This window comes from Taeniopygia guttata, chromosome 35 (assembly GCF_048771995.1).
Source record: "Taeniopygia guttata chromosome 35, bTaeGut7.mat, whole genome shotgun sequence".
In the NCBI taxonomy this organism is placed as follows: domain Eukaryota; kingdom Metazoa; phylum Chordata; class Aves; order Passeriformes; family Estrildidae; genus Taeniopygia; species Taeniopygia guttata.
The window spans coordinates 2,530,267-2,545,978 of record NC_133060.1 but is presented as its reverse complement, the minus strand read 5'-3'; the positions used below and the strand labels follow the sequence as shown (position 1 = coordinate 2,545,978).

The 15,712-nt window shown below is 46.5% G+C and overlaps 1 long non-coding RNA gene across 1 annotated transcript; it reads left to right on the top strand.

The window, feature by feature from the left end:
* The first annotated feature begins 2,181 nt into the window (after nt 1–2,181).
* Nucleotides 2,182–5,777, top strand: LOC140681413 (uncharacterized). Its single transcript, XR_012052591.1, has 3 exons — nt 2,182–2,350; nt 2,850–2,990; nt 4,211–5,777. It is a non-coding gene; the product is annotated as an uncharacterized lncRNA (long non-coding RNA).
* Nucleotides 5,778–15,712: the final 9,935 nt, after the last annotated feature.

Here is a 15,712-nt window from a genome sequence, read left to right as displayed (position 1 = left end):
GGGATCGGCTCCTCTCCTGGCAGCAGGTCTGCAGAGGTGGGTACCCGGCTCCACAGCTCGGCTGGCAGAAGGGCTTCGGGCAAAGGGCAGCAGGCACACGGGCATCCCGCCCTTGCAGCTGCTGAGGAGGCTGCTGTGCTGTGCTTAAGCGGAGGAGATGGAATGTGGCCTGCCATGCTGCCCTTCTCTAGAAACGGAGAATGGGTCAGGAGGTTTGGGCTCTGAGCACAGCCAGCAGCCTGGCCCGGGCACAGGCCATGGTGGGACAGGGGCACAGGAGCCTTCTGTGACTGACCGTGGCTCTCTGGTTTCTCTCCGCAGGCTGCCAGCTCCTCATGCCATGGAAACGGCCCCGCTCGGCCTGCCAGTCTGGGAGGGCTGGAGGGTGGTGGGTGCTCATTTGCTGTCAAAAATAAATTGTGTTTTTTGTCATTGTCATCATCAGAGCATTTCTTTCATCCTTTTCTAAGCTTTTGGCCTCACTTCCTCCAGGGTAATCTTTTTGTGTCCTTCCTCAGCCACTTGATGGCATTTGGCAGGGGGGGTTAAGCAATGTGAAAAGTTCAACAACAGCTCCAGTTGCCAACTGCAGCAGCCCCTTCAGGAGCCCTGAGCTACCAGCGAGGTCCACATGTGCCTTGCAAAAGGGAGTGGTTTGCAGCGATGGGATTGTTGCCCTACTGCAAAAGCTGGGAGGAGATCAGAAGTGGCAAAATGCCATTTTGGCTCAACCCCCACCCAGGTTCTTTATCTTTTCCCTCTGCTCGGTGATAGGTAGACAGGGTTGGACTCCAGCGAGGTTCAAGTTCTTGGTGCTCCCTGGCATCAAAGGGATCAAGTAAACTCTTGTATGCAGTGACTGCAATAGAGCTACTGATGGAAATAAGGGAATGTCGTGAGATGGGGAATCCTTCTTGTCTCCTTTGTCTCCCCAGGAGCCCCTTGGAAAGGGAAATGCCCACATGGGTTTATCTGACTCCTTCCCAGCCAGCCTTTCCCTCACTCCCGGGTCTCATTTGCTCCGCAGGATTCACGAGCTCGCTCAGCTCCGAGGAGCTCTCAGAGGAGAAAACGCTGACTGGCGTGGGGCTGCCTGATCCCTGTCTCACCGTGATTCCATTTGCCCCCTCCCTGCCCCATCCAAGAGACTGAAGGATCCCCCACAACCCCACGGCCCTGCAGCAGACCCCGGCACGTTTCCTGCTCCGCTCCTTGGGGGCCCTGGGAGGCTCCAGAGCCCTCCCTGTGTGCGGGACAGCTGCTGCAGCACCGCTGCGCCCGCGTGCCAGCAGCGCCCCAGGAGCAGCTGCGCCAGTTCCGAGTCTGAAGCGGAATCCTCAGCGCACACAAATGACAGCTGGCACTTCAGGGGCTGGCAGGAGAAGCTAAACCCATCTGCTCGCTGCCTTCCCAGCCATGGCCACGCTGATGCAATTGGAAGAGTTGCCCCTGCCCAGGAAGCTCTCAGGTCGAAGAGAGGAGCAAAAGCCACGGGTTTCTGAGGTGTTAGCTGCCACTGCCTCAGGTTTTCCTTCCAATTCCTAAGGGGTTTTGACTATTTTTACCATTTCAACACTTTCTGTGAAGAATGCATATTTTATGATTGGCTTTTTGCAAATGTTACAATGAATATTATATGTGTAATGTTAGAAAGTTATGCTGTATTAATTCTCTTAAGTAGTGTGTTAAATAGAGTTTTAGGTTACAACATAATGTTAAAATCGAAACCCTGCATGTAGTATTTTTTTACTAGCTCAAGCAAGAGATGAGATAATCAAGAAACTCTTCACACAGAGATGGCAGTGACTTGTGGCCCATAAAGAGTTACAACCTCCTTATCGGAAAAGACAAACATTTTTCCACCTTCTCTCAGTCTTTATGGAAGCACCAGGATTAAAGGATAGAAGTTGACAAAATCCAGAAGAGTTCTTAATTTGCAAGGAATTTATGCATCATGTATGAGATATATGAATATGCAACAGGCTACTGCTATTGCTTTTAAGGTTATTCCTTTGTTCACAAAGCATGCTTTTCATGACCTAGCGTCCGAGAGCATCTGGATGTCCGTAATTCTTTGCTTTTGATTGTCTTGTAATTGTTCCCAAAGGACAGCAGTCTTGGTAGAAGTGGGAATTTGCCGGTGACCTGTTGTAATCTGTTTTCTCCCTGGTGCCCAGAGCTGAAGAGGTCCCTGTACGCGTTGTTCTCACAGTTTGGTCATGTGGTCGACATTGTGGCTTTAAAGACCATGAAGATGAGAGGACAGGCTTTTGTTATATTTAAAGAACTTGGATCATCCACCAATGCCTTGAGACAGCTACAAGGCTTTCCATTTTATGGGAAACCAATGGTAAGTTGTTTTTGTAAGATACTTGCCTTTTCTGTTTAAGAAGTTTGGGTTTTGCTGAATTTACATTTCTGCAGAGATCTGAGAAATCACTGTCAAGTTTTAACTCCCTTTAAAATGGGACTGAAAACTCTGTTTTAATAGACGCTAGTTCTGATTTTCTCAGATGTCCTCTGTGTAGCTCAAATGAATCTCTCTGTAGGTGTTACCTTGACAGATGTTAAAAAGATGTTAGATAAATGGAGTTCCAATTTCAATGAACTAAAGTTAGTCATTTCCATATTAGGGTTTTTTTTAGACTTCTGTACTTGTGTTCAGAAAAAACTGAGAATTGTTTACTTCATAAGTGTACCTACATTTTATAACAATGTTTTAATATAAAAGGTTTCTGCAAAAAAAAAGGGTGTCAATACACAGTTAATGTGCATGGTGCAAAATGTTCAGTATTATTGACTGCAGAATATACTCTGTTTTTATTTTTTTAATTTTTTCTTTTGAAAAGCGTATTCAGTATGCAAAAACAGACTCTGATATCATCTCTGAAATGCGTGGGACTTTTGCTGATAAGGAAAAAAGAAAGGAAAAGAAGAAAGCCAAAACTCTGGAACAGTCAGCAAATGCACCAAATAAAAAAGTTATCCAGGTAAGCTGCTTCTCTGTTCAGAACAAAAACCAACCAAAAAACCCCAAATAAACAAACAACTCCCCCCCCACAAAAAAAAAAAAGCACCAAAGAAAACCACAAAAAACACACACACAAAAGCTATTCTAAATAATTTTTTAGGATTTGATGTTGTCTTTTGTTACTTTTCAATTCCCTAAATTGGGGTCTGTTGTCTATCTGGAGCTCTTGAGCATTTCTAGAAGTAGAAGGAGAGGGGGCTGGTTATATAGTCCTTGCTGTTCATTCTTTTTTCTCGTTTGCTATTACCACATAAACGTAAAGATGTAGGGCAAAGGTACAACAAACCCAAGTAGAAACTAGCCTCTTAAGAAAAGGAAAAAAAAAGGAGAGTGTGCTTTTCTTTAGTACTGGCTTCAAGTGCTCAGCCACTTTTTCTCTTCAGTGTTTTAATTCCATGTTGCCTAATAAGGACAGAAGAATGGTAAACGAGAACAAGACAATTAATTTACCTCAGATATTAGATGTTCCATGTTAGATTAACAGGAGTTAGGTTGGAATTTATCTCCTTTAAGGGTTGGCGTGCATAAAGTAACAACATTTAGTAGGTTTTGTGCTGGAGTATAGCAGAAAACATCAAGGCACCTGACCAGATCCTGTCAGTTTATATACTGGACATGATATTCTTTACTATGGAATGTCCCTTTGGCCAGTTCTGGTCAGCTCTCCGGGCTCCCTCCTGGCTCCTGGTGCACCTACTCACTAGCAGAGTGTGGGGAACAGGAAAGTCCTTGATACAAACAAGCACTACTTATCAACAACCAAAACATCAGTTTGTTATCAGTGTTGCTCTCATACTAAATTCAAAAACACTGTACTAAGAAGAAAATTAATTCTGTCCCAGGTGAAACCAGGATACCTGTCTAGGCCTTCATTTTCAAAACTATTTCCTCCTTATCTATTAACTGAAATTTTGTAACGTGGAGAAATACTTGACTCAGCCATTAGATTGATCAGGTAGTACTGATGCTATTTCTTTTGATTGCCTGGTTTTGAAGCTATGCAAAATTCACACAATTTGTTCCCTTTGGGAAGTATCTCATAGGCACCAAATGTTCCTTGGATTGCAGCTCACTAAAACCTTTAACATATGTCTTGAATTATAGAGAAACATGGTGATATGTCCCTAATTTATTTCTAATGGAATACCTTTGTAAAACTATTTTGTACTTATTTGCTAGGGAGCAACACAGAATTCAGCCAGTTCCCCAAGGACTACACCACAGAATCAGGTAATGTTTTTTATTACTAAAAGCACTAATGTTTTTAATTATTCTCTATGAATAATAATTTGTTACACATGGAAACTTGAGGATATATTTTACAGCTTTGTTTTTGTCCTATGAAACATTGTCTAACAGCTACATGACAGTAAACAAACAAAACAAATCCCTTTTCTACTGTATCTGGTTGACAGGAAATGAGAATCTGCAGTTTCTCATTACTATACAGAAAACAGCACTATTACCAAATCATACTGGATTCTTAAATTTGGACTGTGCTTAGTATCAGCTGAAGGATTCTTAATTTTTTTTTCATTGCTAATAAGTTCCCTTTAACTTACTTTATTCTAGCAGCAGATAAAGAAAAGGAAGACAACAGAGGATGCCAAAATAGCTGCCTAAAAGCTTTATCTGAGGAATCTGGGGGTTCTCTGCTCACTTTTTCTTTTTTCTCACAAGTGTCTTATTTTCCAAAGTATTGTGTGGAGATGTAGGAACAACTCCCTACGCTTCATTCATCTTGTCTGCTCAGTGACTTTCTAAAAGATTCATGTTAGAAGTGAAAGTGGTAAAGAGCCAGGATTTGCAGGAGAGCAAGTACCATGGAAGAATATCTTTGCCTGCCCTGCCCCACATCTTTCTGGAGTACTGCCATTGCATACATAATCAACAGGGGAAAAGGTCTTGCTTCCTGGATTTTCAGGCACAATATATGTATGTCAGTTTGCATCAAAGCACAACACTGAGTATTTGGGTATTTCTTTGAACTTCAGAAGTTTATTTTCTAATGGCGCTACTTGGAATATTTCCATCAGTAAAAGGAGATTGTTCTGCTGAGACTTTTTATTTGGTACTGCTTTGACAATGTTTAAAGTTGGGGTGTCCAGTTTATTTTTATATTTATAATGTACTTGTTGAGTTGAAGATTCCAGTATCAGCAGATAACTACTCAGCCTTGTCTGTGGTGGGTGGCAACAAATTCGTATTAGCAGGCAAATCTGTTACAAGACTAAAGCTCTAAATCTAAAGTGGTTTCTAATTAAGACATTTTAATTGAGCTCTGTAATAAAACCATGTGGATTTTGTAGGTTTTGATTGATACTCGGTATTTTGGTTGTACTGCAGGTAAACAGGGCTTGGCTTCCCACTGTGAGTCCTTCATGCATTCCACCACTGCCTTACAGGTGTCTTGAATAGCACTGCAGCCACTACTGTGGCACCTGGGTGCAGAGAGTACTGCAGTGTCAGCTCTTGACTAGTTGAGTGTAAGTGTGACATCTAAGACAGTATGGTATTGTGATTTTTGTGGAAGAACCTCTCCAAATTAATGTATCCATGTAAAAGAATGAAGGGGCTCTGTCTGCATCTTGATAAAAGTGTGGTGAAACCCAGATAAAATGTTATGAGCAAAACTAAAGAAATGCGAGTCTTGGTTCAAATACTCATGCAGACAGATGCAAAGGAACTGGATGCAACTATGTATAGTCTTTTGAGCTTTGATTTCTGTTGTTGCAGGTGCCTGATAACCCACTGTCCTAGTTTAGGGCAAATTTGGGGAAAACCCAGGAAATAAACCCCCACGGCCCCTCTCCACCCACCTGGTTCAGGGAAAAATTCCCTCTGAGAGAGAAGTGGAAAAGAACCTGTTTATTCAACAACAAAGCACTCCCCAGCACCAAAACAATTAACAACACAAGATGACAACAAAACTCTTTCACCCCTCTGAAGAGATGAACAAATCCAGAAGGTCTTTCCTGGGAGTGGTCGCCCGGGTCTGGACGCTGGGGATTGCTCTCCAGCACTGGGGATGGCTGCTGCAGATCTCCAAATGCAGGCTCCTGGTGTTCTTTGGTGTTTCCCAGATCCCAGTCCAGAGCAGGCTGGATGATATTCAGAAAGAGGAAGGGAAAAAAGCAACAGTCCAGGGAAAGAATTGGACTGCTTAACCTAACTAGGAAGCAAAGCAAGAAAGCAGGCAACGCAAGCAAGCCAAGCAAGCAAGCAAGCAAAGCAAGCAAGCCAAGCAAGCAAGCAAAGCAAAGCCAGCCAGCCAGCCCTAGCCTTTTCTAGCTTTCTAGCAGACATGGGGGGAGGTGAACCAGATGATAACACAGCAAAACAAACCTTCACTTTCAGAGTCAGTTCTGAAAGCACAAAACATAATATCAAACGTAAACAGAACACACGATTGGAGATACAAACACCATAACAGTCACCCTAGGACATTCCACCCCTTATCTCCATATCTTCAACATCATGTAAAAACTCCATCAAGTTAAAACTTGTATCTTTCACTTACTCATTTCCTTCTTTCTCATGTCTGTGTGTTTTCATGCACAGACATTGACAGTAACATCCAGCAAACAGTGATATTTGCACAATAGTTTCACTCCACAATCAGATCTCCCTGGGGTACACATCGTGTTGTTCCATCTCTCTGCATTATCCACCATGTACAACCTGGTCCCTGAGCAAAGACAATCCCACGAATGGGTTTGTCTGTACTCGAGGCAGGATTGATCCACACTGATTTCCCTAACAAACCTCTGACATGTGCCACTGGGACTTTATCTCCGTCTACTATATTCAGGGGCTCAGACTGGGCAGGACCTGCTCGATTGGTGGAACCTCGGCTGTTAACTAACCAGGTGGCCTTTGCTAAATGTTGCTCCCAATTTTTGAAAGATTCCCCACCCAATGCTTTTAAGGTGGTTTTTAACAGTCCATTGTACCTCTCCACTTTGCCTGCAGCTGGTGCATGGTAGGGGTTGTGGTACACCCACTCAATGCCATGTTCCCTAGCCCAGGTGTTGATAAGGCTGTTCTTGAAATGAGTCCCATTGTCTGACTCAATCCTCTCAGGGGTACCATGCCTCCAAAGGACCTGCTTTTCAAGGCCCAGGATGGTGTTACGGGCTGTAGCATGAGACACAGGGTAGGTTTCCAACCATCCAGTGGTGGCTTCTCCCATGGTGAGCACGTAGCGCTTGCCTTGGCGTGTCTGGGGCAGTGTGATGTAGTCAATCTGCCAGGCCTCCCCATACTTGTACTTGGACCACCGCCCACCATACCACAGGGGCTTCACCCGCTTGGCCTGTTTGATGGTAGCGCATGTCTCACAGTCATGGATAACCTGAGAAATACTGTCCATGGTTAGATCCACCCCTCGGTCTCGTGCCCACTTATAAGTGGCATCTCTACCCTGATGGCCTGAGGCATCATGGGCCCATCGTGCTAGGAACAACTCTCCCTTGTGTTCCCAGTCGAGGTCTATCTTTGATACCCCTATCTTTGCAGCCTGATCTACCTGCTGATTGTTTTGCTGCTCTTCATTAGCTCTGCTTCTGGGGACATGGGCATCTACATGGCAAACCTTCACAGGTAGCTTCTCTACCCGGGTAGCGATATCTTTCCACTCTTCAGCAGCCCAAATTGGTTTTCCTCTACGCTGCCAGTTAGCTTCTTTCCACCTCTCTAGCCACCCCCACAGAGCATTGGCTACCATCCATGAATCAGTGTAGAGGTAGAGCTTTGGCCACTTCTCCCTTTCTGCAATGTCTAGGGCCAGTTGAACGGCTTTGAGTTCAGCAAACTGGCTTGATCCACCTTCTCCTTCAGTGGCCTCTGCAACCCGTCGTGTGGGACTCCATACAGCTGCTTTCCACTTCCGATTCATCCCTACGATGCGACAGGAACCATCAGTGAAGAAAGCATAGCGTGTTTCCTCTGCTGGCAGTTGGTTATATGGTGGAGCTTCTTCCGCCCGTGTCACTGGTTCTTCTTCTTCATCTGCGACACCAAAACTTTCACCTTCGGGCCAATTTGTAATTACTTCCAAAATCCCAGGGCGATTCAGCTTACCAATATGGGCACGCTGCGTGATGAGAGCAATCCACTTGCTCCATGTAGCACTGGTGGCATGGTGGGTGGAGGGAACCTTTCCTCTGAACATCCACCCCAGCACCGGTAGTCGGGGTGCCAGGAGGAGTTGTGCTTCTGTGCCAATCACCTCTGAGGCGGCCTGGACTCCCTCGTAGGCGGCCAAGATTTCCTTCTCTGTTGGGGTGTAGTTGGCTTCAGACCCTCTGTAGCTCCGACTCCAAAATCCCAGTGGTCGGCCCCGAGTCTCATCAGGCACCTTCTGCCAAAGGCTCCAGGACAGACCATGGTTCCCGGCTGCAGAGTAGAGCACGTTCTTCACATCTGGTCCTGTCCTGACTGGGCCAAGAGCTACTGCATGAGCAATTTCCTGCTTTATCTGGGCGAAAGCTTGCTGCTGCTCAGGGCCCCAGCAGAAATCATTCTTCTTGCGGGTGACCAGGTAGAGGGGACTCACGATCTGACTGTACTCAGGAATGTGCATTCTCCAAAAACCGATGGCGCCTAAGAAAGCTTGTGTCTCTTTCTTGTTGGTTGGTGGGGACATGGCTGTGATCTTGTTGATGACATCTGTAGGAATCTGACGCCGTCCATCTTGCCACTTCACTCCCAAGAACTGGATCTCTCGAGCAGGTCCCTTCACTTTACTCTTCTTGATGGCGAAACCAGCTTCCAGGAGGATTCGGATGATTTTCTCTCCTTTCTCAAACACTTCTGCTGCTGTGTTCCCCCACACAATGATATCATCAATATATTGTAGATGTTCTGGAGCCTCACCCTTTTCTAGTGCAGTCTGGATCAGTCCATGGCAGATGGTGGGGCTGTGCTTCCACCCCTGGGGCAGTCGGTTCCAGGTATACTGCACTCTCTTCCATGTAAAGGCAAACTGAGGCCTGCATTCTGCTGCCAGAGGAATGGAGAAAAATGCATTGGCAATATCAATAGTGGCGTACCACTTCGCTGCCTTGGACTCCAGCTCGTACTGGAGTTCCAGCATGTCTGGCACAGCAGCGCTCAGTGGTGGAGTCACTTCATTCAATGCACGGTAGTCCACAGTCAATCTCCAGTCTCCTTCAGATTTACGCACAGGCCAAATGGGGCTGTTGAAGGGTGAGTGGGTTTTGCTGACCACCCCTTGGCTCTCCAGCTCTCGGATCATCTTATGGATGGGAACCACAGCATCTCGAGTTGTTCTGTACTGTCGACGATGCACTGTTGAAGTGGCAACTGGTACCTTTTGTTCTTCTCCCTTCAAAAGTCCTACTGTAGTTGGATTCTCAGACAGTCCAGGCAAGGTGTTCAGTTGCTGGATGCCCTCTGTCGCTACAGCTGCTATCCCAAATGCCCACCTGAGTCCCTTTGGGTCTTTAAAATACCCCCTTCGAAGGTAATCTATGCCCAAAATACATGGGGCCTCTGGGCCAGTCACAATAGGGTGTTTCTTCCACTCATTTCCTGTCAGACTTACATCAGCTTCCACCACGGTAAAGTCCTGTGATCCACCTGTCACACCGGCAATAGAGACAGATTCTGCCCCTACGTGTCTCGATGGAATTAACGTGCATTGTGCACCAGTATCGACGAAAACCTTATATCTTTGTGGTTCCGATGTGCCAGGCCAGCGAATCCACACAGTCCAGAAAACACGGTTTTCCCTCGCCTCTACCTGGCTAGAGGCAGGGCCCCTCTAAGCCTGGTTTATCCTTCTTGCCTTGGGCGTATGTCTTAGAAGTTCCTTCAAGGGGATCAGACATGTCATCATCATCATCATGCCTGGCAGTTTGGCTACGGGCAACTGGAGCTGCTCTCCTTTTGGTGGCACTTCCTCTCTGAATCTTACCTTCCTTCAATTCATGCACCCGCTGTGCCAGAGCACCAGTAGGTTTTCCGTCCCATTTCCTCATGTTTTCTCCGCAATCGCGCAGGAAGAACCACAGCTCAGTTCGTGGGGTGTACCTTCTCTCACCATCTGAGGAACGTCTACGTTGGATACCAGAACCTCTGATCTGTACTGCTGAGATTTGGAGAAGGTCCTCCTTTATCTCCTCCCTGAGTCTCTTATGATTCTCCTCTATCTTACCTTCTAATTTCTGCAGACGTGTTTCCGCTGCTGCAATTCTGGCATGGGTTGGGCCATGTACAGCATCTGCATATGCTCGGAGTTTCCTTGCCATTTCGAGCACGGTCTCATCCCTCTCATCTTGCTTCATTATTGCTAAGGCAGAAGCGTAGTCATGTGGCCCAAGCCGTACAAGTTTTCGCCACATCACAGATGTACATGGTACCAAGTCTGGATTCCTAGTTGTTATTTCATCTGAGAAGATAATCTCTGCCACTGCCATTTCTCTCAGACGTTGGATTCCTTGTTTTATAGTCTTCCACTGGGTTTGCTGCATATAAAGATCATCTGCACACAGGTATCTTTGTGCTACACTTTCCAGAACTCGTGCCCAGAGGCTGTGAGGGTTAGCCCCCCTCATCATTCCTTGATCAATAACAGGATCATGTGACAGGGATCCCAAATGTCTTGCCTCAGTACCATCCAGAATTGTAGCCTCGCCTGCAGCATCCCAAAGACGGACCAACCAACTAATTACAGACTCATCAGGTCGTCGGGTATAATCCTTCCTCAGGCCACGAAGGTCCTTTAGGGAAAAGGACTCAGTATTGGCCTCTGATCTTGTACCAGTTGCTTTGACTTCTGATTTTATGTCAGCAGGCATTGAGGGTCCCTCTCCTGCATTATCATCATCATCGTCATCATCCACTGGTCAATCGGTCTTTTCTGTGCGCTTCCCACTTCTTGTGCTAGTAGCAACAGCCATTGGTTGAGGCTTGGCTGCTGAGTCTGGTTTAGCTGCTAGCCTAGGCTCACTGTCTGGTTTAGCTGCTAGCCTAGGCTCACTGTCTGGTTTAGCTGCTGGCTTTGAGCCGGGGGTGTTGGCTGCAGCCTGAGTGACTGGGATAGCTGCTGATTTATCTCCCTGCCCCCCTTCCTCTGTCTGCTGCCCTACAGTATCTAACAGGGTGCGATAAGCATATGCCAGGGCCCAGCTCACTGCAATGATTTTTTCCTCCTTAGAGTTATCATGGCACTTCTCTTTCAAGTACTTCGCCACCTCAGCCGGATTCTGAATTTGTTCACTAGGAAAGTCCCAGGCTATAGGGTCAGAAAATTCCTTTAAAATTTGGCCCATCTCCTCCCATTTCCCACACCACTCAGGATTTCTCACACCTGGGTCTACTCCTGGGTCAGAGGTCTCATCAGCCCCTCTAGAAATCTCAGCCCTCATTCTAGAGAGACTGCAGACTGTATAGAGAAAGCTTACTAGATTAAACACCAGGAAGATGGTCTCCTTAACAGTCAGGGGAAACTGAACATTCTCTAATAGGGAGGTAACACATTCAGAGGAGAAGAAGGAAAGCAAAGGCTGAAAAGCCTCATCCCCTACTTCCCCTCTAACAAACTGGCTGTACAACCATAACCATGAACCATACATTCCAGGAACAGACCTCAGCACCTTTATAAACCCTCTGGAAGCTATTACACCCAAGCACAGCCCGATGGATATTCTGGTCAGTGCCCTTCTACTGCAAAACCTACGTATTAGGGACAATACCGGAGCTATTCCTGGATAAAAAAATAAACCTAGGGACCACAGGGGGATTAAGATCTCAAAAACCCCTAGGGACCAGAGACACATGCAGGCCTTCACCCCAAGAGACAATATTAATTCAAACAACATAACCAGTAACTGCTCCATACCCACACAAAATAATTGGAACAAAAATATGATTACAACAGGGTTTTTTCCACTCTCTCGAGCCCCACGTTGGGCGCCAAAATATTTGTCCTAGTTTAGGGCAAATTTGGGGAAAACCCCCTGAAAGGAGCCCCCAGGAAACCCCCACGGCCCCTTCCCACCCACCTGGTTCAGGGAAAAATTTCCTCTGAGAGGGAAGTGGAAAAGAACCTGTTTATTCAACAACAAAGCACTCCCCAGCACCAAAACAATTAACGACACAAGATGACAACAAAACTCTTTCACCCCTCTGAAGAGCTGAACAAATCCAGAAGGTCTTTCCTGGGAGTGGTCGCCCGGGTCTGGACGCTGGGGATGGCTGCTGCAGATCACCAAATGCAGGCTCCTGGTGTTCTTTGGTGTTTCCCAGATCCCAGTCCAGAGCAGGCTGGATGATATTCAGAAAGAGGAAGGGAAAAAAGCAACAGTCCAGGGAAAGAATTGGACTGCTTAACCTAACTAGGAAGCAAAGCAAGAAAGCAGGCAAAGCAAGCAAGCCAAGCAAGCAAGCAAGCAAAGCAAGCAAGCCAAGCAAGCAAGCAAAGCAAAGCCAGCCAGCCAGCCCTAGCCTTTTCTAGCTTTCCAGCAGACATGGGGGGAGGTGAACCAGATGATAACACAGCAAAACAAACCTTCACTTTCAGAGTCAGTTCTGAAAGCACAGAACATAATATCAAACGTAAACAGAACACACGATTGGAGATACAAACACCATAACAGTCACCCTAGGACAACATCTTTAAAGAGATCAGGTTGCTCAGAGCCCTGTCCCACCTGACCTGGGATGGTTCCAGGAATGGGGCACCTACAAGTCCTGGGACAACCTGTGCCAGGGTGGCACCATGCTCCGAGTAAACCAGTTTTTCCTTAGACCTACTCTGATTAGATCCCCTTTGTGTTTAAAACTATTCACCCACATTCTATTGTAACTGGCCCTGTTAAAAAAGGTGTCCCCCACTTTCTTCAATGCCACTCTGAAGTCTTGGAAAGTGGCAATAAAGTCTCCCTGTGGCCTGTTCTTCAAAAAACTGAATAACTCCACCTCTTGGGTGCTCTGTTTTCTGACTGTCTCTGTTGCCCTGTTTTGGAACTGGGTGGTGTGTTCTGTTTTACCTAACAGCAAAAGAATTGAAGTAGAGCAATGCAGGGTACAGAGCCATGCAATGGTGGCGGAGGAACCCAAGGCTGCCAGCCCTGGCAGAGCAGTCTGGAGAGATTTGGCTGTGGGCAGGAGGGGCTGTGGGGCCTCCCTGTGAGCCTCTGAGGGGCCCTGGTTTGTGCCCCCACCCCACCCTTAGAGGCTTCTGGCACACAAACAGGGACAGCTGGGAGGGACTTGTCCCAGCCCCGTCTGCTGCCTGGCACGCTCAGGCAGAGGGGAACTGGCCCAGGCTGCTGCCAGGTTGTGTGGCAGAGAGGTGCGGGGACGCTGTGCTCCAGGAGGGTTTGGATGGATGGAGACGAGAGATCTCTGAAGGCTGCTCTTGGAATATCAGGTTTGTTACAGAGGGGGAAAGGTCCTGCGTGGAGCCGCCAGACGCAGCACGGGGCAGGGCCTGAGGGACTGGGGAGGGAGAGACAAGGGGGAGAGAGAGACAAGAGGATGCTCCAGGAGAGGGTGGAAGTTCCAAGAGGGTGGAAGTTCCAAGAGGGGGGGAGTTCCAAGAGAGGGGAAATTCCAAGAGAGGGGAAATTCCAAGAGGGCGTCTGGCTCCTCAGAGACTCCTTATCAGGGGGTTTCAAGAAGGGCTGGAACAAGACCTGGGCCAATGGGGTCACAGACACCTGATGCTTCAGGGGAGGGTTACAGGTGTGGGATGAACCATACATTGGGGTGAGATCCAACAGTCCATTTGGCCTTTGGACCTATCTACTTCTCTAACTTCACTGGTTAAACTAACACTCCATCAATTCTCTCTTCTTATAAGGAAGAAAGTACAACAATTATTATTTACATGAACAGTGCATGAGAACTCTAGTAGAAATATGTAAACATTAGGAGGAATAGAAAACTTTTAAAAGAACTTTAAAGCATTTAAAAGAGCAGGGTGATATTACACAGCCTTCCTGTGATGTCACACACCCCTGTGATGTCACACAGACATCTATGGGATGTCATATTGCCCCTGTGATGTCACACTGACCCTGTGATGTCACACAGACATCTCTGTGATGTCACACAGCTTCTGTGATGTCACACACCCCTGTGATGTCACACAGACATCTATGGGATGTCATATTGCCCCTGTGATGTCACACAGCTCGTTGTGATGTCACTCAGACATCTCTGTGATGTCACACTGACCCATTGATGTCACACAGCTTTTTGTGATGTCACGGGGGCATCTCTGTGATGTCACACTGACCCTGTGATGTAACACACATATCTGTGATGTCATATTGACCCTGTGATGTCACACACATCACTGTGATGTCACACAGCACCTGTGATGTCACACAACCTCCTGTGATGTCACACAGACATCTCTGTGATGTCATATTGCCCCTGTGATGTCACACAGCTTTTTGTGATGTCACATGGACATCTCTGTGATGTCACACAGTCCCTCTGATGTCACTCAGCCTTCCTGTGATGTCACACAATCCTGTGACATCACACAACCTCCTGTGATGTCACACAGCCCCTGTGATGTCACACAGCCCCTGTGATGTCACACAGTCCCTGTGATGTCACACTGTTCCTTTGATGTCACACAACCTCCTGTGATGTCACACAGCATCCTGTGAGGTCACACAGCCCCTGTGATGTCACACAGCCCCTGTGATGTCACACAGACATCTCTGTGATGTCACACAGATATCTCTGTGATGTCACAAAGCAGCTGTGACATCACACCGCTTTTGGTGATGTCACATGGACATCTCTGTGACGTCACACTGACCCTGTGACATCACACCACCTCATGTGATGTCACTCAGACATCTCTGTGATGTCACACTGACCCTGTGATGTCACACAGACATATCTGTGATGTCACACAGCCCCTGTGATGACACACAGCTCTCTTTGATGTCACATGGATATCTCTGTGATGTCACACTGTTCCTTTGATGTCACACAGGTCTCTGTGATGTCACAGAGCCCCTGTGATGTCACACTGTTGCACTAGGACACAAAATAACTCACATCGTCATATTAAGATTAGAAGAGAAAAAGGAAATAACTTTTATTTTTGCTTTATGTAATATATGAAATTTTAAAGCGGCAATGGATTGGAGGATGTAATTACTACTTCTCTGACTTCACTGGTTAAACTAACACTGCATCAATTCTCTCTTCTTATAAGGAAGAAAGTACAACAATTATTATTTACATGAACAGTGCATGAGAACTCTAGTAGAAATATGTAAACATTAGGAGGAATAGAAAACTTTTAAGAGAACTTTAAAGCATTTAAAAGTGCAGGGTGATATTACACAGCCTTCCTGTGATGTCACACACCCCTGTGATATCACACAGACATCTATGGGATGTCATATTGCCCCTGTGATGTCACACTGACCCTGTGATGTCACACAGACATCTCTGTGATGTGACACTGATCTCTGTGAGGTTACACAGCCACTGTGATGTCACACTGTTGCACCAGGACACAAAATAACTCACGCACTCTTATTAAGGGAGTAAAAGGAAACAACTTTATTTTTTAATCACGGTATCGCAGAATAATGAGGTTGGAAGAGACCTCTAAGATCATCAAGTCCAACCTGTGCCCTAACACCACAACCAGACTATAGCAACAAGTGCCAAATCCAG